Genomic DNA, 27,048 nt, shown 5'->3' on the forward strand with positions numbered 1-27,048 from the left:
AAGGTAAGCCTCCGGAGCTGTGTAGCTCATATAGACCCATTTCACTGTTAAATTTGGAGGCTAAGGTCCTGGCAAAGGCGTTGGCGAACACATTGCAAACAGTGATTTCCTCTGTAATATAGATCAGACAGGATTTATGCCACACAGAAGTATCAGACTGAATCCTTGGCGACTATTCGGAGTCATGTATATGATGGCCACCAGGCGGCTTGGGGCTGCCCTGCTGCTCTCTCTAGATGCACACATGGCATTTGACAGTGTTGAGTGGCCTTATCTCTTTGCTGCATTGACCAGGCTGGGCTTTGGCCCTAGGTTCTATGAATGTGAATGCCGATCCATACCCAGACAGTAGTCCAGGCATGCATGTAGCTACAAAACTATTGGATTGCGAGGGCAAGTTAATGGAAAGAACGGCGCTCTGGGATAACGACCTGCTCCAGGAGGTGGGGAGTTTGAAGGAAGAGGTGCGGCGCAGTGGCCAGAACCGCTGACTGCATAGCGCAGAGGTCACGGTTCGATCCCTGGTGCCGGCAGCAGGTTAGCCCAGCACCATGTGACTCTGGGCAATAGCTCGCCTAATCTTCTCGATGCCCCCCCAGCTATTGGGTATCAAGTATCTTGGAGATGTCTGGAGGGGCCAGGCACTAATCCACTTTGAAGACCTTCAAATAGAATATTAATTGGCAGACAGCGAGAGGTTTAGATATTTACAACTGGGACATGACCTACAGAGACATACATTGGATGGGGAAACAATTGCCAAGGAACTCACCTCTAGAGGACCAATTGCTATTAGACGTAAAGACTGAGGGGGCCATCTCACTCACATACAGGAAATTGGTGAATAATTCCCCTGACTCCCTGGGACCCGGAGGGAAGCATGGGAAGCCGATGTGGGACTATGAGAGGATGATGATGATTGGGCAGTAGTGATAAGTTCAAGTTCAAGTTCAGATATTTGTATAGCGCACTACTCACCCAGAGGGTCTCAAGGAAGGGGGGTGCTTTACTTATCGAATATCCAAGTTTTTAGTTGCTTTCTGAAGGCGAGGTGGTTCTGTGTAAGGCGGAGGTGGGTGGGGAGAGAATTTCAGGTTTTGGCCGCTAAGTAGGAGAAGAATCTTCCCCCCATGGTGGATTTATGGATGCGCAGAATAGCGGCGAGGGCTTTATTGGACGATCGTAGTTGGCGGGGGGGGGTGTAGAAGGACAGTCGCGTGTTGAGGCATTCGGGTCCTTGGTCGTAGAGGGCTTTGTGTGCATGGGTGAGGAGGCGGAACGTTATTCTCTTGTTGACAGGGAGCCAATGGAGGTCTTTCAGGTGGCCGGAAATGTGAGCTTGCCGAGGGATGTCCAATATGAGTCTGGCTGAGGCGTTTTGGATTCTTTGGAGTTTTTTCTGTAGTTTGGCTGTGGTTCCGGCGTAGAGGGTGTTTCCGTAATCCAGTCGGCTGGTGACCAGCGCGTGGGTGACCGTCTTTCTTGTTTCGGTGGGGATCCAACGGAACATTTTTTTGAGCATGCGGAGGATGTTGAAGCAGGATGATGAGACGGCGTTGGCTTGTCTGGTCATCGAGAGGGAGGAGTCCAGGATGAAGCCCAGGATGAAGCCCAGAGTGCCCCTTAGCCACACGTGCACGCTTCTAATACAACTAAGAATAACTGTACCGCGTTGATACTATGCTGGCCTGTTCTGTTGTAACATGTCATTTTTCTTGAGAAATGTCAGTAAAAAAAAAATACTGCACAGATCCTACTCCTCTGGGATGCTCATGCACCAGTTGGGGCATTGGGCGTCAGACCTTTGTGGGGGGGGGTAGGGGGGGTGGTATGGGGGGTAGGATCCTTCTTTCATGTGTTGCGGGCCTGTCCTAAAATTTTATGAATTGTTATGTTCATTTATGATGCTTGAGCGTCGAAATAAAGATTGAATTGATGACACAAGAGATGGCCTAATTATCTCTAGATATGGCTGATGCTGGCGTCGAGGTTGTGAAACCGAACATAGCAAGGGTGTGGGGAGCCGACCCCTCCTCCCAGGGTGGCGATTGCAAAACCGACCTCATATGGTGTCAACAAGCCGAAAGAGTGATTTATCAGAGCAGGGGGTGCCCTAAAAAACGGAAGACGTCATGTGGCCTGTGAGAGGCGTAGTAGTGGGGTCCGTAATATATGTGAACTAAGAAACTAAAATGTACTGCATTATGTTCACATTATGGAATTGTGCCTTTCCTGAGTGTCCAATTGTCCCTGTCAATTATCAACGTGCACTTCTAATATTCTAATTATCAACGTGTACTGCCAATATCGGTCATGGCCTATGTTTAAAATGGTGTTGGTATGCCGAGAAAAAAGTTTCATAAAAAAGATTGTGAAAAAAAGTCTAATGACCTGTACGTTGCAGAAATGCAGCAGAACAAAAACACGTAACGAGAAGCAGGAAGCGGGCTGAGGAGCAGCACTGCGCATGCTCCGAGAGTACACGCTGACGTCACGGGCTGGAGGATACATAACCAGAGCCTCCTTGTGTAACCGGGATACACACAGGGCGCGGCGCTGGACAGACAGGAGCCAGGCACCGAGCCAGAGACAGACACCAAGACAGAGACAGACACCAAGACAGAGACAGACACCGATCCGGGGACCGGACGCGAGCATGGTGTGACTCCTCATCGGCGGTAAGGAAGGGCTGGAATCCCATGGTAGGCCGCCCGCGAGGCAGCTCAACGGGTTCGTAAACTATAGAGGGCAGGTTAAGGCACGTGCTGTTTACAACCTGCAGGCAGGTGAGGCCTGTTCCGGCTTCACAGATCGCTCGATGTAGTCCGCAGGTCAGTGGGTTCCGTCAAGACCGCCAAGTAGGATAATGCGCCTGCTGCAGAGTGTTGGGTGGGTTGCGAAAAAGGAGAATAAGAGAAAAACCCCTGCACGTCACTGGTTCTGCCCCATTCAGACAAGTCCGCTGGTGGTAGGTCTTTGTGCACTCTATTGAGCGTCAGATGCCAGTGATCTAGCTCAGTGGGTTAATGCTGTTGCTATAGAAATCCAGTGTATACTCTAGTGGTCATAAAAGCAACTCAGTGTGGTGTCATTCCTAAAATGGGGCTCTGATCTCTCACAAGGCGCTATATTTTTCTTCGTATGCTGGCCCTCGTAGAGCACTGGGAACCGGTGAGGAAACAGTATGGGGCTTTTGAGTAGCCTCTTCCATGGATGACACCCCACAGGTACTGGGGTCAAAAACATTTGAGCGGTTACTCGATTGCCTTCTCATGTAGCTCAGAGTATGTATCGAATCGACTCTAGGCGCATCTGAAATCTATAGCCCGATCCCACCGCCCCGGATTTGGGATCACGCGACACTGCCATTAAATGTGAGCAGTAAACCGGATCGGCTTCCTGGAGTTGTTTACCTCGACGAGTGTATGCAACAATCACAGTGAATGCACCCGTGGGTGTTGTAATAGCGGGCTGCTTGATTATGCTATCAGCACGGGGACGGGGCTGTGCAGTGAACAGAAGTGATACCGGGGTGTATTCACTTTGAGGTTGGAGGCTGTGGAGACTGTCTGTCTGAGATATGGAGAGGTTTGTAAATTGGGGCTTTGAGCGAGTAGCCTTCCTTTTGGAGAGATGTCTGTTCATGTTCCAGCGCCTGGAGGTGCTTCACGGATGGGACTGGTTGGTAGAGGCGAGCCTGTCGGCAGTGGAAGCGGGAGATTTTGGTTCAAATATATTTGTTCACACTTGACTTCGCAGCGCCGTGTGACCCTGAGCACTCACTAGCACCAATCACTAGCACCGTGTGACCCTGAGCAATCACTTTATCCTTGTCTCACAAACAAATCTGCCAATCTAGAGATCCGAGAACAATGCACGAGCAGGCATAAACCACTACATTGTCTTTACAGTCGCAATGTACGTCTATTCGTTTCCGTATGCCAGTGCTGGTGTTAACAGCAATCTGAAGTGTATCTGCAATGGCCGCCAGGCTCTGGATATATATATATATTTAATAATGCCTGGCTCAGCAGGGCCTTTTCCCGGATGAGTCGTGTGCGCTCAGTCATTGCGCAGAGGTGGGCGTGTCTTAATGCTGGTAGGATGGGGCGGACTCCGTTACTGGTTACGAAGGACGCCTTGATTCTTGGAATGCACTGTATTTCCTGGGAAGAGTATCCCTAGACCCTGCCTGCACTGCACGAGAAGAGAGTTTTAGACTTTCAGAAACGTCTCTTGGCCCAGAGGTGTTTCCTAGAGATGCCACTCCGCGAGGAGGTGAGGCCTTGATACTCGGGCGGGGTGCGCGTTAACCATGAATCCATGTGGGGACGAGTCCTGGCTTCAGAGAGTCTCCATCTACGCCATAAAATGGAATATCTAATTTACAGAGAAACCCTTGACTTCAGGTGGCGATGAACCCCGGATTCCTAGAAATCGCCTTCACGCCATCTACACGTTTCCCTTCAGCAAGCTTCTATGTGCTCCATGTGGGGCGAGTCCCAGAGACCCCCTTTACTCTTGAGGGAGCTAAGCTAAGCTGGACTATGGCCTATTGCACCGTACCCACTCACTTCAGCGATCACAACCCAGTTCTTCTTGAAGTGGCCTGGGGTGCCTACATGGGGGCACCCCCAGCAATGGAGAAAGTGGCACATCCTTTGAGGACCGCTGATCAAAACAGACGAGTGAAGTGGGCTAAAGTGATACCGGACAATTTCTATAAAAAATGCTTCCCTAAAATTAAAGCCCAAGTTGAGCTTTGTAGAAACCCGGATACACAAGGGCACACCATAGTCGCAGCATATGAGGCAATCTGCGCCCAAGTCTCTAAGGATCTCTTGGTTAAACCCACCCCGGGAGCACAAGGTCACAAGCGCTGGTTTGATCATGAATGCTCGAAAGCACACAGAGAACTGCTAGCGGCACTAAAATTTGTACCCAGGGATAGAGTTGAAATCTCTAGTAAAAGGAAGATCTACAAAGCGGCCACAAAAAACCGCAAAGACGCAATCAAACGCGAAACCTGGGATAATCTCCTTTCCGCGGCTGTACTAAAGGACAGTAGGAGATTTTGGGAGATCTTAAGGCAACCGCTATTTGCGGAAGATAACAACGCACCCATGGACTGTGTGATCGCTGATGAAACATGGTTGTCCTTTTTCAAAAATGTATATGGGGGAGACGATGACGAAGGCAGAAATAGGGGTCAGCTGTCTAGTAAAAACGTACACCCCATTATCTTCAACTCGCAAGAAGTTGAAAAAGCACTCCTGGCAACCACTAAACACAAAGCACCTGGTCCGGATGGGGTCCCGGCTGACTTCTTCATGTTCTCTCCCAAACTATGGGCCGAGGTTATGGCAAATTTGTTTAATGCAGTGAACGGCAACCCGGCGCCTGCCACATGGGCCATATCCACGATCGTCCCCATCTTCAAAAACAAAGGGCGCAGGGACGACCCCGCATTTTACAGGCCCATATCTCTACTGGACTCGACTATAAAAATATTGGGCAGAGTTCTGTTAGCCAGATTGAGGGAGAACATCGAGGACCGTGGAGGCCTATCTGACTTGCAATACGGTTTTAGAGAGAGAAAGGGTACCATTGAACAATGTACTAACTTGCATCTCCTCATTTCCAAGTATACTGTAGCCAAGGAGGGGTCTGTGTTTCTTGCCTTTATGGACCTTTCATCGGCGTTCGATCTTGTTAACAGATCAAAATTGTGGGCGATCCTGTTGGAGCTGGGCATCGAAGAAGCCTTGGTCTCGTTCATGGCCACTATGCATCAGGAGCTCTTCGCAGCAGTCCGAGTGTCAAACAATGGCAGATGTACCCCATTATTTAAATCCTTAAAGGGGGTACGTCAAGGCTGCATCTTAGCCCCCACGCTTTTTACCATCTATATCAACGGCTTGGGGGCACATCTGCGTGGCCTGAATGCGGACGTCCCACGTGCAGGGGATGTGCAAATCCCGGCACTCCTGTACGCTGACGACGCCGTGCTGATTGCTCGAACTGGTGTTGGCCTCCAGACTCTTTTGGACGCATTTGGCATTTTCATGAATAATTTGGACTTGAAGGTGAATGTATCAAAATCGCACACTATGGTAATGGGGCGCGAGTGCACCAAAAAAAGGCACGAATCTTTCTTTTGTAGTGGGGTCCCCGTCTCAATGGTAACGACATTCCCCTACTTGGGTGTTTTATTTGATCAAAAGGGAACATGGGGACCACAGATAAGAGCCAAAAAGTTGGCGGTAATTAGATCCTCCTCAGCGATCCTTGGTTTTGCAGGCAAGCTGGGAGCCCGGCCCATGGAAGCCCTTCTAAAGATCTATAAGAGCAAGCCAGTGGCTATTGCACTTTACGGTTCTCCTTTGTGGGGCTATGCTAACCTTGACCCTATCCAGAGAGCGGAAAACAGATTTATTAGATCCCTTCTATCTGTACCTCAGTCTACCCCAACCTACTCAATCCATCAAGAGGTGGGCCTACCATATCTGTCAGACCTACTGAGTTTAGCACCCCTGATTCTATGGTTGAAACTATGGCTAAACGAAGACCTCCCACTAAACCATACAATCCTGAAGGATGTTTTATCGTTAGATAAACATAGAAGTATCCCATGGATGGCATACCTAATTAAATCTTTTACCAACCTGGGCCGCCCTGAGCTCTTTCTATGCCCAGACAAAATCAGGGTTGAAGATATAGGTCACATAAAAAAGGCATTTATGTATAGGAAGGAAGCGCATCGTGAGGATGCAGAATTATTGAAGCCATCAGTCAGGTCTCATAACCTTTTGGTTAGCGCCCCTTCAATTGCACCTTATCTTATTTTTGTAACCGTTCCCTACCATAGGTTTCTGCTAACCAAGTTCAGGTTCAACCTGATACACTACCATCTTGGTTCATATAAGGGATGGCAGAAGCCAGACGAAGCCCCACCCTGTAGATGCGACGACTTCTCGGTGCAAGACACACTGCACTTCGTCATGTTTTGCAGCTTTTTTCAGGAGCAGAGGAAAAAATACCTACTCCCTGTCCTGAAAGAAGCGGGCTTCACTCAGGTTCGTCCAGCCTTGCTTTATTTACAGCTTTTGTCAAATCCCCGCACTACCTTTTGCATCGCGAATTTCTTAGTTGCCGCAGCTAGGGCAAAAGCTGTCGGTCAAAACTCGCCTTAGTAATTTTTAAGGGTTTTTATCAGAATTACTTTTGCTTCTAATGAATGAACTTGTATAGTCTTTACATTTGTATAGTATTTAACTTTTATCTGTAGTTTTAATGACTTTTATGAAAATGCTGGGCTATGTATGTATGGGCATATGTATCCTATGTTATGTTTTATTGTTTATTGTTTATGTTTCTTTGTATGACTTGTAATAAGTCGAATAAAGATATCCTGACTGACTGACTCTTGAGGGAGGTTTATCATTCAGCCCTGGTAGCACTGACTTCAAGGGGGGGGGGTGTATCCTGTACAATACATTAACATCACAGTTGCCTCATAAAGGTTTACTTTGATCCATAAGAAGATGAATTCTTCAGTCCTGGAGAAACAAGTGTCTTCTTGACCCAGGAGTCCCTCTCTCTCCTTTTTACCTGGCAAGGCCACGAATCCCCCGGGCTGGACTGTTCCCATGAGGCACAGGGACTGACTTGCATATGGCTGGGATGAAACTGGGGTGGCGGCATGGTGGGCAAAAAGAAATATGGCCTAGATCTCTTGACTGGAGGTGAATGTTTTGATTTGTTCTGCATTCCGTCCATGTATGTAGGATTTTTTAATAGTCATCTCTCTGCTGCCACCAGCCCAATACGTTAGACACAGCACAAAGAAAAAGCTAGGTATTTTTACAACCCTGATCTCACTGGTGCACCTCCAAATGCCTGATGTGGTCTCATCCCTTTCATGTCTTCCATGGCACCCCCAAAACAGCGGGATGGTTGCAAATTGTCCCACACAAGCCACCCCTCCAGTAAAATGTAACTGGGCCTAAAACTAAACGGGCAGATGGGGGTTACGGACAAAACAAAAATAAATACAAGGCTTCGAGAGAAACCTTGTCTGTAGAAACCATTGACTTCATGTGGAGAGGAATTCCCTGAACCCCCTTTACACAATAGATGGTATTCCCAGAGGCCGCTTCCATTCCACGGGGGGGGGGGATGCCCCTTTAACCCATTAGGAAATGGATCCTTCAATCCTACAGAAACCCCTGATTTCACGAGGCGATGAATCTCGGATCCCTAACAGCATTTATCCCATGCACGTATGTTTCGTAGGGCTGCCTAGAAACGCTCGCCGCATTACTCCCCAAAAGAATCCGTCAACACCTCAGAGACACTCCTGACTTAATTGGGAAGATGAGCCTCGAGTTTCCATAGCTTCCTTTATGCCATTAGCAGATGAAACAAAGGCGAGCGTGCAGCGCGCGGATTGTCAGCCCCACGGGGCCCCAGGCGTCGAAGCACCTGCTTACCGGAAGCACTCGTCAAATCTGCCAAGTCATCGCAGTAAAGGTTGCTCATTGGGTTAATGCACTTGCTGCGGCGGCGCGCTTAGCTGGAATTTGTATAGACTTGTAACTTCCAGCGTTAGTTTTCCTCCTCTGTACCTGAACGACCCCCGTTTCTTCTTGTGCAAAGGCAGGTGGCGGCAGTGCCTTGAGGCTTGTTCAAGAGTTTGCAGTGTGAGATTAAGGTAACCACGCAGTATGACACAGTTCTTTGTCCGCCCGCTCACAATACGTCGCTGAGTGCAAGTTGAACCAGGCCAGAGAAACACATGTAACCCTTAATGTTCATCCAGCGTTTCGAACCGATTTAAAACATTTAACACAGTTCTTGACTGGGAGTGAATGTTTTGATTTGTTCTGCGTTCCGTCCATCATTTGTGTATTTTGCTTTCTCGCCCTAAGTGCGCCGGGTATACCCAGGCGTGGGTCCAGGGCTCACTGTGCCCACTAGATTCAAGCTAGCCTGGCTGATGAGGGGTGATGCCCCAAAACCAGTCCCATGAAGCTTGTTTCCGGTCCAGGGAGGACCTGTCATGGCAGTTCGGGCTGGACTGTTCCCATGAGGCACAGGGACTGACTTGCATATGGCTGGGTCTAAACTGGGGTGGCATGGTGGGCAAACAAAAAAATATGGCCTAGATCTCTTGACTGGAGGTTAATGTTTTGATTTGTTCTGCATTCCGTCCATGTTAGTAGGATTTTTTAATAGTCATCTCTCTGCTTCCACCAGCCCAATGCGTTAGACACAGCACAAAGAAAAAGCTAGGTATTTTTGCAACCCTGACCTCACTGGTGCACCCCCAAATGCCTGATGTGGTCTTATCCCTTTCATGTCTTTCCACGGCACCCCCAAACCAGCGAGATGGTTGCAAATTGTCCCACACAAGCCACCCCGTTAACTGGGCCTAAAACTAAACGGGCAGATGGGGGTTACGGACAAAACAAAAATAAATACAAGGCTTCGAGAGCCATTTACATGCTGTTTGTAGAGGCCACAGATGGATTTAACATTGCGTGCACACAGCAGGTTGGCGCAAAGGCCTGAACTATCGCGCTAGTCTGCATTTTTACTTTCGCAAAAATTACACATCTTGATAAGTGTGGTTTGCCAATATCTCTCGTGACGTTTGTGTACCCTGACGTCACATGAGATCTTTAGGCGAGTGATTCAAGAACAAAGTCCCTCTAGGTCGCTGTTATCTTGTTCCCACAAGATATTTTGAGAACCAACCAGTTTCAGTTGGAAACGTGAAATTTAGCAAACACAAATAGAAGTTCACCCAGGAGAACTAGTCTATTCAAGCCAGAATCCTCAGGAAAGGAACCTCGCAGAGAATCACCCAAACCAAAGGGGATGTGACGGAAGCATGGTGTTTGACCAGGGCTCGAGTCGGGGTACCACGTGGGTGGACGGCGTCCCCTCACTTATTTTAACGGGAGCTCGATAACTGGAGCCACACATTCCCTCTTTGGCCTCTCTGAGATTGGAGCCCATTCAGAACGCTGCTCACGCGCTGGCTTCTCTGATGCAATCGCTTCTGAGGGGAGGCAATGAGTCTGATGGTGCAAGCCACCTTTCGTGACGTCAGCGTCCCCCCACTTCTATTTTTGGGACTCGTGCCCTGGTTGTGACACAGTGATCTCAAGCCAACCTCTTACACTTCAGGTCCTGCCTAAAGCAGAGCAACTCGGGCTAACCTGTGACTCGCGGCAGCAGTTGTGACCATAGACAGCCAGCCGCCAAAATATAGTACATACAATTCTCCATTGCCCCAGGCCCGTCTCAACGCTTCAAAGGCATTCTTCTCTACCGCCCACCGGGTAGCAAAGCACAATTCTTAGCCACTTTTGTTGACATGGTGGAATCTTTAGCCACAGACAATTCCACGACCGTTCTAGGCGATTTAAATTTCCCATAAGAAAATCTTGAACACTGAGATACCACCACTCTTATCTCAGATCTAAACTCCTTGGGTCTCACTCAACTGGTCTCCAACAGTCCCCATGAAGCCGGGCATACATTAGATGGTCTATTTTTTAATGACAAAAACATCAAGATAATAGAGGTCCTGCCCCTTGCATGGTCAGACCATCATGCAGTGATGTTTGAAATTTCATCGGACTCTCCCCCACTTGTAGGCGCTACGACTCGCGCTTCCGGTACGTTTAAATCTTGGAAAGATCTTGACAACCAACAACTTATGGAAACCCTGCCCCTCTTGCAACCAGACATTGCTAACGACCCTAACACTGCAGCTGAAGAATATACCCACTGGCTCACTACGGCCATGAATAAATTAGTTTCCATAAAATCTATTTCTAAAAATCGTAGCTCCCCCTCTGCACCCTGGTTTAATAATGCTCTCAGACTGCAGAAACCGAGACTGGAGAAAGACCTATTCCTCCAAAGAGAAGTGGCACTACAGCAATGAACTCACTATATATAAAACCATGATCCTTCAAGCAAAAAGTCATTGCTACTCCTCCCAGATCGAGCAAGCCAAAAACTCTAACAAACAACTCTATCAGGTTGTATCCAAACTTTCACATCTACCCCCTCAATCGATTCCCCACACCATCGCAAGCTTTCTGTAATAACCTCGCCAGCTATTTCTTTGACCAAGTCAATAACATTTGCACCAATTTCTCCGACCGAACCAAAGAAGACCCTCTCCCCCAGCAAACCCCAATCCGAGTTTAGGCAGTTTTAAAAAACTAACGTTATTTCTGTAACTAATGCAATGATTACCATCAAATCGGGCTCTGCAAACTACCCCTGCCCACCTGCCATACTTCTCCCAGTAGCTGATATCGTAGTCCACCCACTTACAGAAATCTTTAATTCCATGTTCTGTACTGGAGTCTACCCCACCATCTGGAAAGATACCCCCCTCAAACCTCTTCTGAAAAAAACACATCTTGATGCTGAAGACACAAAAAATGATAGACCAATTGCCAGTCTGCCATTTGCTGCCAAACTAGTAGAAAAATTGATGAACACTCAAATCTCCCATTATATCGAAGACCATTTCCTACTGGATAACACCCAGTTTGGCTTTCGTAAATATCACAGCTCCGAGATGGCACTCATCAAAGCCACCGATGAGATAAGAACCATTCTCGATCAAGGAGGAGCGTCAGTGCTCATCCTGTTAGATCTGACCGCTGCCTTTGACAAAGTCGATCATAACATTCTGATCGACCGTGTTAAGGCTATAGGCATCCAGGCTGAAGCCAAAGATCTTCTCGCTTCTTTTCTCTCCAATCACACCCAGACGGTTCAACTGGGCAATTTCAGCTCTTCCCAGATGACATTACCCTGTGGAGTCCCTCAATGCTCATCCCTCAGTCCCACGCTATTTAATATCTAGACCTGGCAAGAGTCATCAAGAACTGGGGGATGAGCCTAACTTAATAAGCTGATGACACCCAACTGGTTCTGGCCATAAAAGACAATAGAGAGAAAATAGCGGCTAACTTCCAACATGGCATGCTGGCCATCAGTAACTGGATGGCCACAAATTGCCTCTAGCTACATTCCGATAAAACGGAAGTAATGACATTCGGCAAGCTCAGCCCTGCCTAGCCAGGATCCTGGTGGCCCAGTGAACTAGGCCCCCCGCCCCACCCAGTTACAAAGGTAAAAAATCTGGGAGTCCTCTTAGACGATAAGCTAACATTTGCTGCTCACGCAAATTCCATTGTGTCAACATCCTTCTTTAAACTTAAATCCATTAAAAAGATTCTCCCTTTTCTTCCCCCTAATTCAGGTAAAACATTGGTCACAGCTTTCGTCATATCCTCCTTGGATTACTGCAATGGACTCCTGGCCAATGCCCAGCATAAAATCATCAACAAGTTGCAGTCTGTGCAGAATGCAGCGGCAAGAATGCTCTTGGGCACTCCAAAGTTTAAATCCATTGCCCAAGTCATCAAAGGCTATCATTGGCTCACGGTCAACCGAATAAAGTTCAAAGCCCTTTGTATGGCCTATAAAGCCTCTCGCAAACAAGGACCCCGCTTTCTTCTCAACTCCCTTGCATTCTATGCTCCCAACAGATCTCTGCGTTCTACGAACGCTCTCCTAATGGCAGTGCCACGAACTAAAACAGCCTCCTGGGGCGATCGACGATTCATTGTCTCAACCGCCAAACTCTGGAACTCCTTAGACATTGACATCAGATCATGCCCTACCTTAACCATCTTCAGGAGAAAAATAAAGACATGGCTGTTTAATCAATAACTTTCTACTCCTCTTTTCTGCCACGTCCACAGAGCCGAGGCGCCCTTGGGCATTTGTTCGCGCTTTATAAGTCTCATAAATATATAAATAAAATAGTCTAAGGTCTTGATTTGATGATCGCATAAAACTTTCTAAGACAGCCCCCACATGAGCAAAACAAGACCACTCTCTTTGCTGACCCGCTGGGTGGGTGCACAGCCTGACATTGGGACACGAGGCTTAATGTGGCCGGAGACCACCTGAAGGACCGGCCTCACAGCAGGACTGGGCTATCTACGACATCTTGCACCCTTCAAACTAACTCCTGAGCTGCACATCTCTTCACTTTCGCCAGGAGAATCCTGGTGCCACAAGGACGCAGAGATCCAATTTACAAACTAACCCAATTCTCGACTTGCCTGTGAATCAAACCATCCAGAGTAGGCCTGTTTATATTGGTGAACTAGACAACCGCCTAGGGTGTAAATCTATGTAGGAAAAAATAAGTTAATGTAAAAAAAAAAGGGGGGTGCATGTCAACTGCATAGTTCGCCTAATGTGTCAGTGGCTGGAAACTAATTTAGGGCCACGCCAGGAACCACTTGTTAAAGTGACCTTAAGGAGACTTGCAAGCCCTATAGTAAAAAAAATACAAATGAATACTTATTGATTAAAATTATTCAACACAGTGCCACTTTTGGATGCTGTGGGGCAAATAATGGACATTTGTGCCAAAAAGCTATTGTGTGCAAAATCAATAGAAGAAATTCGGAGCGAAATTCTAGAAAAGTAACACATTTACCTCCTTTTTAATTTGCTCTGCATTTTTGGGGTATTTAAGGCCCAAACCACACTTTAGAAGGCAACAATATGAACATGAAACTGCGTGGTGAAATTATTCTTTTTTTCGGTTGGGCTGTTTTCCATTTAAAAATGTGGTGCAGCATGTTTTTAGTTTATCCGTGCAAGTAGATTCATTCCTCCTTTCCCAGTACCGCCATATCCCAGCACCTGTGGGAATGCATTGCTAATTATTCTCGTTTAAAGTTCAGGAACACCAGGTTAAAGTTAATAATTCAGCAGGGTTGGGATGCAGCTCCACTTGACATGTATGACCCTATCAAGTGTAGTGAAACGTTATTGAATGTAAAACAATTTTCACGCTAAATGCCTGCAGTTTGTCTTCCCTTTAACTATTTTAAAGCTAATGGTCTGTAGATGAAGTAGAAATGTTTCACCTTTCGCCTCCACACTGATGGAGATTGTTGTTGTCAGTTGGGAGTGGCCACCATTTCTTCCCATGGGCCAGTGTCAAGGGCAGGCTGATCCAGCACTTCGAGTCTTACCTTCTTCCGACACAGATAAAGCCTGCCACCGCCTCCCTCTATATCAGGCGCCATAATGGTGACTGGAGAGCCGCAATCTGTATTTCCTAGGATTTCTTGAAGGGGGGGGGGGGGGGGGGGGGGGGGGGGAATCTGGAAACCAGAAACGGAGCAAACAAACCTCCAGAGGACAACAGGCCAAAAGTAGATGCAAAGAATTCAGGTGAAAAAAACACAAACTTTTTTAGAGCTAGTAGGAAGATCAACAGCACAATTGTGATGCACTACAGAGTGATCGCAGCTGGCTTAAGTCACGTGACCAGAAAAAAAGCAGTAATCTCAGAGTACAAGGAAGCCATCTTGGATTGGGGTGTAAGTCATTTGCTCCGTTTAGTTTTTTCCCCCAACCTTGTAAAGCAGACTTCAAAGAAGATATAGGAATGAATTCGTCTATGGTCAGAATTTGCATAGCAATCAAGGCGGATAAGTTAGTCCTTCTGAAGCTGACTGGCAATAAAAGAAGCCAAAGCAGGGTGAAAGTACTAGGTGTTAGTCTGGCTAGTTGCATCACCCTAGCAGCTTGCTACCCAGCCTAGAGAAAGGACCGACCTTCTGGGCAATCCAGGGCTGAGTCATAGCAGATTGCAGCCCTGCGAAAACTTTGACCATTCTCTTCCACCACGAACCTGATTGCGACAGCGAGAATGGCTTTTGCAACAGAGCCATCCTTCTTCTTTTTATTGTTGTGCTTTTGATGAAAAGAAATGAACAATACGCTAAAACTGAAGAGTCCTCAAAAACTGTTAAATTTGCCACAGCAACTACTGAGGCAATTGGAAGTTTTTGAATTAAAATCAGAGCGCAGGCTAAAGGATGTGAGTCCTGGAGTACGTGAGTGAGGAAAGAAGGGATTTAGAACCTGGAATATCTTTTTTTTTTTTTTTCACCCTAATGATGCATAATCTACAGTGGAGCTGATGAGAAGTCTGCCTCCCTCAGCTAAAGTTCTTAGTCGCAGACAGGGCCAGTGCAGTAAGGCCCCCCGTGCCTCACAAGCGGCTATACTATTTCCGATGAGACTCCCATGGCACAGTAGACATCGGAGAGGGTTGTCCCTCTTGACAGGTAGTAGTACAGATGTAATCATGTTGGAGTGGTTGGGTGCAGTTGGTTAGTTTTCAGAAATATATTTTTCAAAACCGTGCTGAAGACACAGGGTCTTCCGCCATTAAGCCTCAGTACTCGTTTCTTGGTTCTTCCGTACATAGGTTATTCTCATGGTAACGTCAGAGCTCTCTGCTACGCAGGTCATGTATGGAGCTGTTGTACGGGTAGGGGTGAACAAGGTTATAGCATGTTAATGATGACTTTGCCCACTATCACCCAACAGCTCCAAGAGTGCTGTAGCTGAGCCAAAGTCTTAAAATGAGTTAGACCGATTTTGGGAATCTTTCCAGGCAATTAAACGTAGCGACTGTGTTGAGGCAGATTTGGTGCATCTAAAGATTCTAAGCGTGTGTTAGACAACATGGCCCAGGGGTAGTAGGAGGCAAGAAAGTCATTCAAAGAACAACTCCTGCAGAAGCCCTGGTATCCTTAATAAGTCTTTTAATAAAGGGCACATTAGAAAAGACCATTCTTATCCCATTCTTCGTGTTCTTCAACCATCTTCAAGCGATTGTGTGAATTTAATTCAGGTTTGTTACTGTCTTTGTAAAGTGAGCAGGGGGCTGGAACGGTATGGTGGAATGACTATGGATGGGGTAGAAAAAGATTGGTATGTTTTTCATCTTAATCGTGCCAAACTGTCTCCCCTCAAATCAGATTGAGGGGGACACTTCTCAAGTTTCCTAAAAACACTATGTAATTTTGTTTTCTGGTTGATATAGTCAGTTCTCAAGTTGTTTTGATCAGTGGGCGCTTAGATATCAATGGAGTATTGTTTCCAGGCCAGTGTTCGTGATCTCATGCATAGAGCGGTAGTTGGCTAATGTCATGAGTTCAGTCTTGTGATCCAACTTGCATCCAGATACAGCACAGTGAGCGAGGAGTTCATGGATTATTTCAGGAACAGTGGGGTGATGTTCTTGAACAAAAAGAATGTTGTCCTCTGCAGAGGTAGATAGTTGTATGTGTTGGACTTTTCCCCTCGAGGAAGAAGTTCCGAGACGAGTATAAATAGAAGCGGCAGAGGGTGGGAGGTGGAGGGCACCTAAAGTATTGAGGTGAACCATCACTCAAAATACCCAACCATCAGGTACAGTATTTGGTATTCAGCAAGGTAATTAAATGGATGTGACACGTGTGCAACGTAGAGTGTGGAACAAAAAGCCACATAAGTCTGATGAATAATACCCTTAGAGGTTAGTTTGAGGTGCTAACAAAAAGGAAGACCTAGCAAAGAAAGGTGCCTCAAGCATCGCCGAGGCCAGCTAATGCAACTGGAAGCGACTGCAGTCGAGGGCAATCGCACGTAAGCTAACATACATGGAATAAATATGACTCCATCATAACCTGGGTTCAACATTTTTTTTTCTGTTTTTAGCACTACCAGATTTGTTATGAATTTCAAATTTATTCATTGGGGTCTACCAGGAACCACATCACCCTCTTCTATCGACCCAAGTGGGGCTCAACATGCTGGTCTTGGTGACCCTGCACTAGCCCTCAGTTTTGCTTGCCTTCAAGGCTCTGGCCTGCTTGAAATTTAAAATGTGTACATTTTAAAACTTGTATCTCACTTAAAAATGTCAGAAAAGTTTAGCATTGTAGACTCTGGATGTATGCGTGCTTAATGCAAATAAATACGAACAGTGTATGCAGTTGATAACCTGTGAACCTGCTGGCCCCTGTCTGCACTCGTAATCTTTCGCATATCTTTCTTTTCACAGCGTGCCGATATGTGGCACGTAAGATCGCCTCGTCGATCCGCGGCGGGGAGGAGCCTGGGGCCGCCTCCCCGGCCATAAAGGGGACTTGCAGTCTTGCAAAAGGTGAGTACTTCGGGTTGAGACCATGCAGGGGTGGCGGCGGGGGAGGGGAGGTCGTAGATGGGCTGTAGAAGGTGACACACATATCCTGAATGGAGTGTACAGCTTGTGAATTTTTAGTGTTTCTCCTTCTGCCGGAGGATATCACACCATTGGATTTCTTTTAACCGTCTTCCAAAAATCAGGATTTTTTGTTACCACCTAATTCTAAGTCGGACCCTCAGTCTGAACTCCTTTTTCCCATACTTGCTATATTTCAGAGGTGTGCGGGCAGGGTCCACCGATTAGGGCTTCCACTCTCGGCACCCTAAAGCCTGTACACACCGTACATTCATACCAGCTCCTACAAGAGATTCAATTCGCAGTGGCCTGTGTAGAAAAACAGTCCTGTTGGAACATGAATGCATCCTCTTTAGGTACTAAACAGTGTGGACTCCTAACACAGAGGGCCCCTGATTCCTCGTGTCCACAGTAAAGGTCTGCATAGCCTCTACAGAGTTGCCATATTTCCTAGTTAGTGAGAGACAGTCGTGACTTTCAGGACAGTTTTACGTTCTGTGGACCTTGCCCGTATATTTTTGCCACTGCATTTTATGGAGTTCAACGTCTTGTTCCTGGAGCTAACTTTCAGGAGACACCTTCCCTGTATCTCCAGGAAGGGCACTCTTCCAGTCTCCCACCTCCAACTGGACACCTATGCAGTAACTATGGCACCAGCCAGCTTGTCCCTGCCTCTACAAGTCTACCCATAGTTGTGATATACATAGTTGTTCAGGTGATCACACAATTCTTTCCTGGCCCGCCTTGGCAGCGGCTCTGTCAACGAGTTGTGCTCGCAGCTCTTAAATGGTGAACTTTTTGGAAGCAGGAGCGGCAAAAACACACTGAGCTCCATGCTTATGGTAGTCACAGAAGAGACGTGGCAGTGTAAGCGCAAAGATAGGCATGGAGGGCATGTAGAATGTTGATGCGGGCACAAATATGCATATATGGCCTCCATTATCTGCTGTTCGTAAGTATGGATGCTTGTATTTGCATGTAAGCATGTCAGAATCGGGGAACACCCCCTCCCCCTGACTAGGAGAATTTGGGGATGGCGGCATTGCCGGACCATTATGAAATAACTTCGTAGGTAGCCGGCAGAGCTGGAATGCAGTGAAGTCTGATGGGAGCGGAGGCAGCCAACATTTGGAACACCCTGCGACTAGCCTCCTTATGGTCTGGGCTTCAATTCAGTGGGGACGATGGGGTCTCTAGTCTGTGGTTTCGCAAACACTTGAGGTAGCGGGGTGTTCATAGCTAGGCTGCTCTATGAAATGGGATAAGCAAAGATAGCAGAACAGTCTACATATACGTGCACAGCCGTTGCCTCACTCCTGTTTATCTCCAACAGGCAGCAAGAAAGATGTACAGTACCAACCGGCCCCCTCAAGTTTCGAGTCGTGCGACCCCAAGCCTGGTCCACCTCCAGAAATGGCTGTACAGCGTTGCGGCGGAGGAGCCTGAGGGTAAAGGTCATGCACCGGAGAGCCTCCAACCCCTGCCTACATAGGTCACAACATGGACACAGAAGCGAGATCTAAATGACAACTGTCTGCAAAAAAAAGACCTCGGGTGGCCCTTTTGAAATGAAACTGCATAGACTTTCACAGTGAAATGTATCTCCTGAGCTCACTCAAGGCTGTTTTGCAAAGATCTATACTTTAAATATTTTATTTTTAAAAAAGAAAGTTAATTTCCCCCGCAGTAAGATTGGAGTTTTCCTTGTTTCTAGTTGTTGTGTTGGTGACGGTGGCCTAGGGGCGTTCCTTGAGGAGAGGCGGGGGCAAGGCACTGGGTTACTACATCATGACCAAAACTTGTAGCTTCTTTGGTGCTTCGTAAGAGACCGTTGCAAGTGCTAGGATCCATATCTTTATATTTTATCATAAACCTGATGTAATTATCATTTCGTGTCCCTTGGGTGCATTGTTTCTGATGGAGTTTTTCAGAGACGAGCTTGCATTTCCGGCAACAGCTAAGACTTTCAGGTTCAAAATGGCCACCGTAATTACCTCAACACTCCTGTTTACATCAGACCTGTTAGTGCATTCTGGTCTTTCTTCTGTGTCTGTTAGGCGACTAGATTTTGTGATGGCTGCCGAGTGCATGGTAAGAAGACTACATGACATAACTGTTTCCAGAAGCTTCTTCTGTTCCCATGGCAAGAGAATGAAGGTCTACTCAGAACTCCCGTCCGGCGGGGAATGGGTCGGCCAGAGATGCGTTTAAGCAACCTGCTATGGTGGACAGTAACATGAATGTAAAAGCAAAATGTCTGGAAAATAAATATATATACAAGCGGTACGTGATTGACTTATTTCATTGGTTATATCCGACTGTAAAAAAAAAAGTTAATAACACTTGTCGGTGTTCCTTGAAGAAAATGGGTTTTTAGCTATAAAGATTGAGTGCTTTCGCAAGTAATAAGTCCGCAGCCTTCCATGTACTGGGAGCCGGATACCCCGTTGTAGGGGAGCGGTCCACGGTCCATTCAGTGGAGGTGGCGTGGGCTAGTACCCCCGTCCACAGGCATGTATTAAATATCGCCTAAATAAACAGTTATCCAGTCATGGCTTTTGCTTTGAAAAATAAACGTTCCCCCACACTACTCAAAACTATTCATTAATTTACAAATGTATGCATAATGGCAGCTGGAAATCTCTGTGGTGATACCTTTCTAAGAGTTTACACCCTTTGCGAACCCTGAACAATAGAACAACAATACCCCCACAAGTACTAAACGCAATAGAATGGGCTGTAGTTATGAAAAGGCAGGCCTATTGGCTTTGATGCAACCACATTAATAAATACAGAAATGCCATATTAAACCATATTAAACCAATGCATACCATTAAAATCACAAAGGATGGGACCATCTTACAATGACATTTATTACTACCTCTAATGATTCACTGCATGAGGAAAGTTGTGGTGCACACTAGCTACCAGGACTTGCCTCTACATTCTGTCATTCTCGAGGAGATTGATTTTTGCTGCCCTCCTTTTAATGATGGAGAGCTAAACTCCCCTCCCCCCTTCACTTGCCCATTAGTTCCTTGCCTAGGACAGGTCTCTTGTCTGGGGACCTGGTACCTCTCCTGCAAACAGGTCTACCTCTGCAGCACCCACGGACCCACAAGGCAGAGTGCCCCCTCCCCCTGCTTGTACTCCCCAGATCCAGTGGCTTGCAAGGTACCCCTGTGTTGGCAGGTGTTACGGGTCTCCTCCTTCTGGAGGCTACATCATCAGGACTAGTCCACAGAAGATAAAGGGGAACCCACCAGGACCTTTCCTAGCAGGTCCAGCCCTCTGCTGCCCCCCGGGGGGGCTAGGGGGGGCAAATCCACTGCCTTGGAGAGACCAATTGTAGTCCCTAGTGGGGGTGGGCGAAATTTGCGTAATCGCGATACGCGAATCTTTGTGAAACTGTAAATCTCTGCAAACACGCAGAAATTCCGCTAACGCGCGAAATTGCTGGTTCGCAGTGCTTTTTTCCTGTTCGCAATCGCTGTTTGCGTGCTCGGGGGGGGGGATATCTCGCGAACATGCTCGGGGGGGGGGATATCTCGCGAACACGCATTTTGAGAAGGCAAACAAGCAAGAAATTTCGCGAACTCGTGGAACGCAGAATTTTGGGCAATTTCGCAATCTTCACGGAAGGTGAAATTACTCAAATTCCGCGAGCAGAACAGAATTTACCACCCCTGCCTAGTCCCTAGTTGCCAGCTGAAATCCAGCGGTTGAGGAGTCGCTCTTTGCCGTCGTCGTGTTTGTTGGAAGGTGGGCACCTACACCTAGTAAGAACACCACAATCACAAATAAGGACCAGTCAAGTTTTCAATAAGTTAATCCTTGCTCAACCCTTGGTAGTTTGGCTGCCAGTAGACAGGCTTAACTTAAAAGATGTGTGTAAAGCATTTAAAAACACCAATACGGTAAATAAGTAAGAGACAACACACAATAACAATCAAACCAATTTATAAAAATAGGAAATATTTCAATGATTAAAATGACAAATCCAGTTTAGGAAACCGGGGATATGAATGTTCAGCTGAGGAGGGAGGCTGATTCAACAATTTCTTTACCCCTTATCTTCTTGAGCGCTTGGAATGTTAAGACAATTGGACGTTAACGGCAAATTCTAGTTGCTAGCGGGTCCAGTGTCCGCCTCCAATCTTTTTGGGCCACTTACCCTTACTAAAAGGTTTACCATGACCAGCTATTCACAAGAAACATGCCTTTCAGTATTTTTTGCCTGTAGGGCCTTTATTGGGAGCCTCTTCTAGTCCCAGCATCAGTAGGACCTCCCATGCCTCTTGCATTCAGAGTCTCAACTACACTATGGCACAGGGCCTTCATGCCATACATAATACATTGTACTCTTCTGTTTGGCACCGTTGACCAGAGACTATCATCCAACCCGAGGGTGAACGCAAACTTGTGCCCCTGCCCTTATGGCCTAATATTCATAGAAGCCCTGGTTGCATCTCCATATGCATTAGGCGCTGTAAAACAGTTTGTGCTTGGTTCTCTGTTCTACTAGCTGCTGAGCCTTCTAGTTTGTTGTTCACCTTTGAAGTACCCTACACTTCCTGTATGTGATTAAAAACCTGTACCTTTTTTTAAAACGACAGCACTGACTGGGCATTTCCTATATTGTGTCTAATTACAATGTAAGATTTTCTCAATTCCAAATCTACTCAGTAAGATTTTGCTTCCGATAACAAATAACAAATGAGTGCATGGACTTTTCAACAAAGTTTGACCCCCGCCCTCCCTTTCATTCTCCTTCAAACGTAAAGCCCCACTGCAGTCCCTGTATGGTGCAGGGATACTAGTTTGTGATCATAGAATTTCCAGAGAGAGTATGGAGTCGCACTATGAAACGCATATGAAATCTTCTAACTAACTCGGTGCTCCAGGCCATCAGGCATGAGCTGGAGTTTTTATCCTGGTATGATTTGGATTGGGAAGCTAAATAGATTGATACATTTGTTGGCGCCTAAGTGTGAAAAAACGAACCCTATTTTGCCTGTATTAAGGTGATTTAACCTACGCCAGCCATATTTTGGGTTTTTTCTTAGGCTAACATTGCCTACAAAGTGGAGACACGTTTGCATTTTTCCTCCCCAGGAGTAAAAAGTCAAGATGAGCTTGGTCAGCCTAACTGTTTACCTTTTTTATGGGGAATAGGCCACTCTTGCTTGACCATATGATCTCAGCTAGGCCTGCTGGTATTCAAGAATTCACTATGGCCCACATGCATCATTGTGACATTTTGCACTTCCTAATTTGCGAAAAATAAGGAATCGCAAATTAAGAAGTGCAAAATGCTATGCATCATTATTTTCGGTATTCATTTGTGATTCGGTAAAAATCGCAATTTTTACCGAATCCCAAATGAATACCGAATTCTTAAGTTAATTTTCGCAATTCCCATTGATTCCTAGGCCCATAGGAGTCAATGGGAATTGCGAGTGGCACTTTGAAAATTTCATGGGTGCAGGGGGGGGTCCAAAGGACCCCCCCCATGCACCCCTGAAATGTATTTTTCGCATCATGTTTCACACACACATGTCCTAAGGACATGTGTGTGTGAAACATGAATGTTGAAAAAAAACATTTTAAGCATTTTAAACACTTTTTCCAAATTTACCGAGTGGTTCAACCACTCGGTAAATTTGGCACCCTAATTGCGAATTTACAGTTTTAAATTTAATGATGCATTGCTTTTAAGAAATCGCACATCTGCGACTTCTTAAAAGCACCCGCAATTTTAGAACTCGCAAACATGTTACGAATTCTAAAATTGCTTCATGCATCCCAAAAAGCACTTTTGCATTCGCAAACGGCCGATTTTAAGGAATCGCACCGTTTGCGACTACAAAAATGCTTGATGCATGTGGGCCTATGTGACTACTACTGGAAACCGGTGTGTGGTAGGATATACATTTGAGTCCCCTCCTCTCTACAAAGCCACCCTTCAGGAACGATGCAAAGGGAACCCGAGGCCAGTTAACTCCATGACTCATGCACTACTAGTTTTCTTTTTCTTTCAGACTCTTGCAGACTTGGCTTGGTGTGTGAGGAAAGTTTCTTTGGCATGGGATTCAAATTATTATCTCCTGCCCATATTGAACCGAGACGATAAATGGTGACCGATTATAGGCCAGGTTAGTTTTGAAGCAGATTAAATTATAAAAATGTCTACAAGCTGACTTTGGTTGTGTCTAACCGTGAGATGTTTTCCCTTCCAAGCAGACCCTGAGGCATTCAGCTATGGCTATCGGTAAAAGAAGAGATAGAGATAACCTGGGAGGTAGATCCTCTCTCGCCATACCTTAAGTTCTTAGGGCGATGAGAAGGTTTTTCCCTATTTGGAGGTGATATGAGACAGAGGGTTAAGGAAAGAGGTCCTTACACTCTGGTATAGCAATAATCCTCTATCCTTTCAATAACCTCTCAGAAAAACACAGCATTATCATGGCAAGGAGCCCATCGGGATCCCCATCAGATCAAAAACAGACGGACAGGAAGACCTCGACAAATCAAAACGTGACCACTGTCTTCGTACCATAAATGCATGAATTGAGAGTGACTGCCTAAAACGCACCGCTGCAAAGACAGATCATTACTGGTGGACAATTGCAAAGACACCACTTACGACCTCCTGGCCCAAGGAATTTGAGGCCCCTCCAATGAAAATATTAATAGATGTAAGAAATCTAGGGCCAGATGTAGGTAATTTTGTTTTACCGATTCATAAATACCGAATTTTACCGATTCGGTATTTATGGATCGGTAAAATAGAAAGGGGGAGATGTACGTAAAATCGGTAATTGAATTACCGATTCTGTAAGAATCAGTATTTCCTGAATCGGTAAATACCGATTCGGTAATGCCCATTGATTCCTATGGGCATTGAAGCCCGTAGGAAACAATGGGCATTTCGGTAAATACCAAATGTTGCAAGGGTGCAGGGGGTGGCACTTTGACACCCTCTAGCACCCCGAATTCAGGCACGTGTGCCATGTAGCACACAGACATGCCCTAAGGGCATGTCTGTCAGTCACATGGCATAGGACTGCATACACACATGTGCATGCACACCTGGATTCGGTATTTTACCACCCAATTGGATTGGGTGGTAAAATACCGATTCTGTAAGGCCTGTGGGACTCGGAAGAGTCCCACCTACATCTGCAAGTTACCGAATCGGTAAAAATACCGATTCGGTATTTTACCGATTCGGTATATTTACCGAATCGGTAAAATAGGGCCCCTACATCACAAATGACCATTTACCGGTCGGTAACGGCTGAAATCGGCCGTTACCGGTCGGTAAATGGCCACCTATATCTGGCCCCTGGTGTTAAGCATGCTTTCCAGCCTATCCCTGACAGCACATGTCAATAAGGTCACAAAAAGCAGCTATTCCATAGTAAAAACACTGCATGCATCTTCTATACCTTAGGTACCACAAAGGCTGCAAGCTATCCTTACTCATAATCTCCAAATGTTACTCTGCCAACAGCCTATACCTTGACTCCCCAGTTTTATCATAGGCATAATACGACTAATCCAAAATGGTGCTGCAAGACGCTTTTTCTGCCTCCACCAAAGAGAACGCGTGGCTCCAGTCCTGTCATCACTTCATAGGTAGCCTGAAGCTAGATGAGCAATGTCCTATTACTCTGATTATCCACAGGGCCTTGCAAGGAAAAGGATCAATGTGCCCACAAATTAAATTCAAGCAATATAAACCGAGAAGAACACTGTGCTCCTGGCTTGACCCACGGATCATCATACTGCCTTACCATAGGGAATCCATAAGATGCATCGCTTTCTTGGTCGAAGCTGCCAAGCTCTGAAAGTCGCTGCCATCAAACCATTGAAGCTTTCAGGAGCATTTACACTTCTAAAGAGAGGTGGAAACATGGCTGCTTCCAAGACAATTACAGAACAACAAAGGGCCTTGACTCTACTCAGTAAGGCTGAGTCAATATAACAACAAAACAGAACAAGTGCCAGCACTGAGTACTATTACCTAAATCATTTAGGGTTCAGACCCATGAAACTAAACCAACAGGTCCACACTGTTTAAAGTGCCATTATTCATGTTATTTGGCAGCAAGCTTTTTAATTGCTTGTTCCAAGACAATTACAGCATCCCATAATCCTGGAATAGAGCCTATAGTAATAATTGGTCCTAAAGTGCGATCTACACTTAACAACCCACAGATCTGGAGCAGCCCGACAAGCAAGCTACTTTCTATGTCCAGGTAACTTATGGATGGATTAAGTTATGATGGGATGACCCGAGTCAAACTTGGGTACTAGATAGTAATGTCAAGTCATACATACCCTCCTGCCCTCACTGATGCCCGTACCATACAACACTCTATGGTTAAGCAGCTAAATGTCGTTCAAACAGCATAATAAGTTACGCTCACTTAAGACAGATCCTTCATCCATGTCCACAGCAGTAAAACCACCCATCAACATCTGAACACACATTGAAAAGATGGAGATTAGTGCCAGCCTCAATGGGCACTAATTTAGTCCTCCACTGCAGGTCGCAAATAGCTACATTCTATGACGTATCAGTGGCACTCAGGTAAGGGGCGATAGTAACAAAGTCCGTGCCTTCAGATCTCCCCCTCCAGGCTATGTCTGCTGAGGGCCATAAGCTTGAAACTAAGAGGCAGATTTACAAGCCACCAGTGCGTCACTTTTCGAGACGCACCAGCGGAGCATTTCACTGCCCCATATTTACAAGGACAGGAAAAGTCACCCAGCGTGACTTTTCCTGTCCTTGTAAATATGGCCCCTTTACACGCAACACTTTGCGTGAAATGGGCGTGCTATGCGTGTTGCTGTGGATGTTCCCACGCAACACCCATGGAACCAGACACATTTCCAGATTTACGAGGATTCGTAAATCTGGAAATGCATCAGTATGCTACGAGGAGCAAAGAGGAGAAATTGAATGAGGAAAATGCTTGTAGTGATTGTTTTTGTGCAGGAAGGGGCACGTGTGTGTGTGTGTGTGTGTGTATGTAACCTCTGTTGTTTCTGCTTCAAAGGTCCTATTGTATATTTAATACCCAGATCACCTGGCCTCGCCAAGACATCCAAGCAGGATAACGCGCCTGCTGCAGAGTGTCGATGCAGGTGGGGAGTGCGTTGGAGGGCAGATTAGAGAAAGACATCCGTAGGTCACCAGTGATATGTCATCCGCAAGGTCTTTGGACACCCTGTTCCGCTTCAAATTCCAATAATATAGCTAAGCGGGTTAATGTATTCGCTGTTGAAATCCGTGAACACTTTGGAGGCCACAAGGGCAACTCAGGGTGTCATCATACTTAAGATGGGGCTCTGAACCCACACAAGGCACTCTATTTGAATTCGTGTGCTCGCACTCCAAGACCTGCCCGAAGCACCGAGAACCAGTGCGCATCTGGAATGTAAAGCCCGCCCCATCCCGCCAGATCGGACTCGGTGTTGCTGCCAGCAGTAAACAGGATCAGCTTCCTGTCTGGAGTTGTTTACCTAGATGAGTGTATCCGACAAACACAGTAAATGCACCAGTGGGCATTGTAATAGGGCTGCTGGTTACCACCGACCAGTGGGGGAAGGGAGGTGTGCAGTGAGCATTAACACTGACCACTGTGGGGGGGGGGAAGGGAGGTGTGCAGTGAGCATTAACACTGACCAGTGGGGGGAAGGGAGGTGTGCAGTGAGCATTAACACTGACCAGTGGGGGGAAGGCAGGTGTGCAGTGAACATTAACACTGACCACTGTGGGGGGGGGGGAAGGGAGGTGTGCAGTGAACATTAACACTGACCAGTGGGGGCAAGGGAGGTGTGCAGTCAGCATTAACACTGACCAGTGGGGGGAAGGCAGGTGTGCAGTGAACATTAACACTGACCACTGTGGG

The 27,048-nt window shown here is 46.5% G+C and overlaps 2 long non-coding RNA genes across 2 annotated transcripts; both read left to right on the plus strand.

The window, feature by feature from the left end:
* Positions 1-2,460: 2,460 nt before the first annotated feature.
* LOC147717756 (uncharacterized) lies at positions 2,461-19,411 on the plus strand. The gene is made up of 3 exons (XR_015296092.1): positions 2,461-2,678; positions 16,967-17,068; positions 18,459-19,411. It is a non-coding gene; the product is annotated as an uncharacterized LOC147717756 (long non-coding RNA).
* Positions 7,436-13,392, plus strand: LOC147717757 (uncharacterized). Its single transcript, XR_015296093.1, has 3 exons — positions 7,436-7,857; positions 9,295-10,278; positions 12,868-13,392. It is a non-coding gene; the product is annotated as an uncharacterized LOC147717757 (long non-coding RNA).
* Positions 19,412-27,048: the final 7,637 nt, after the last annotated feature.

The sequence above is a fragment of the Lissotriton vulgaris genome, chromosome 5 (assembly GCF_964263255.1).
Source record: "Lissotriton vulgaris chromosome 5, aLisVul1.2, whole genome shotgun sequence".
Taxonomy (NCBI): domain Eukaryota; kingdom Metazoa; phylum Chordata; class Amphibia; order Caudata; family Salamandridae; genus Lissotriton; species Lissotriton vulgaris.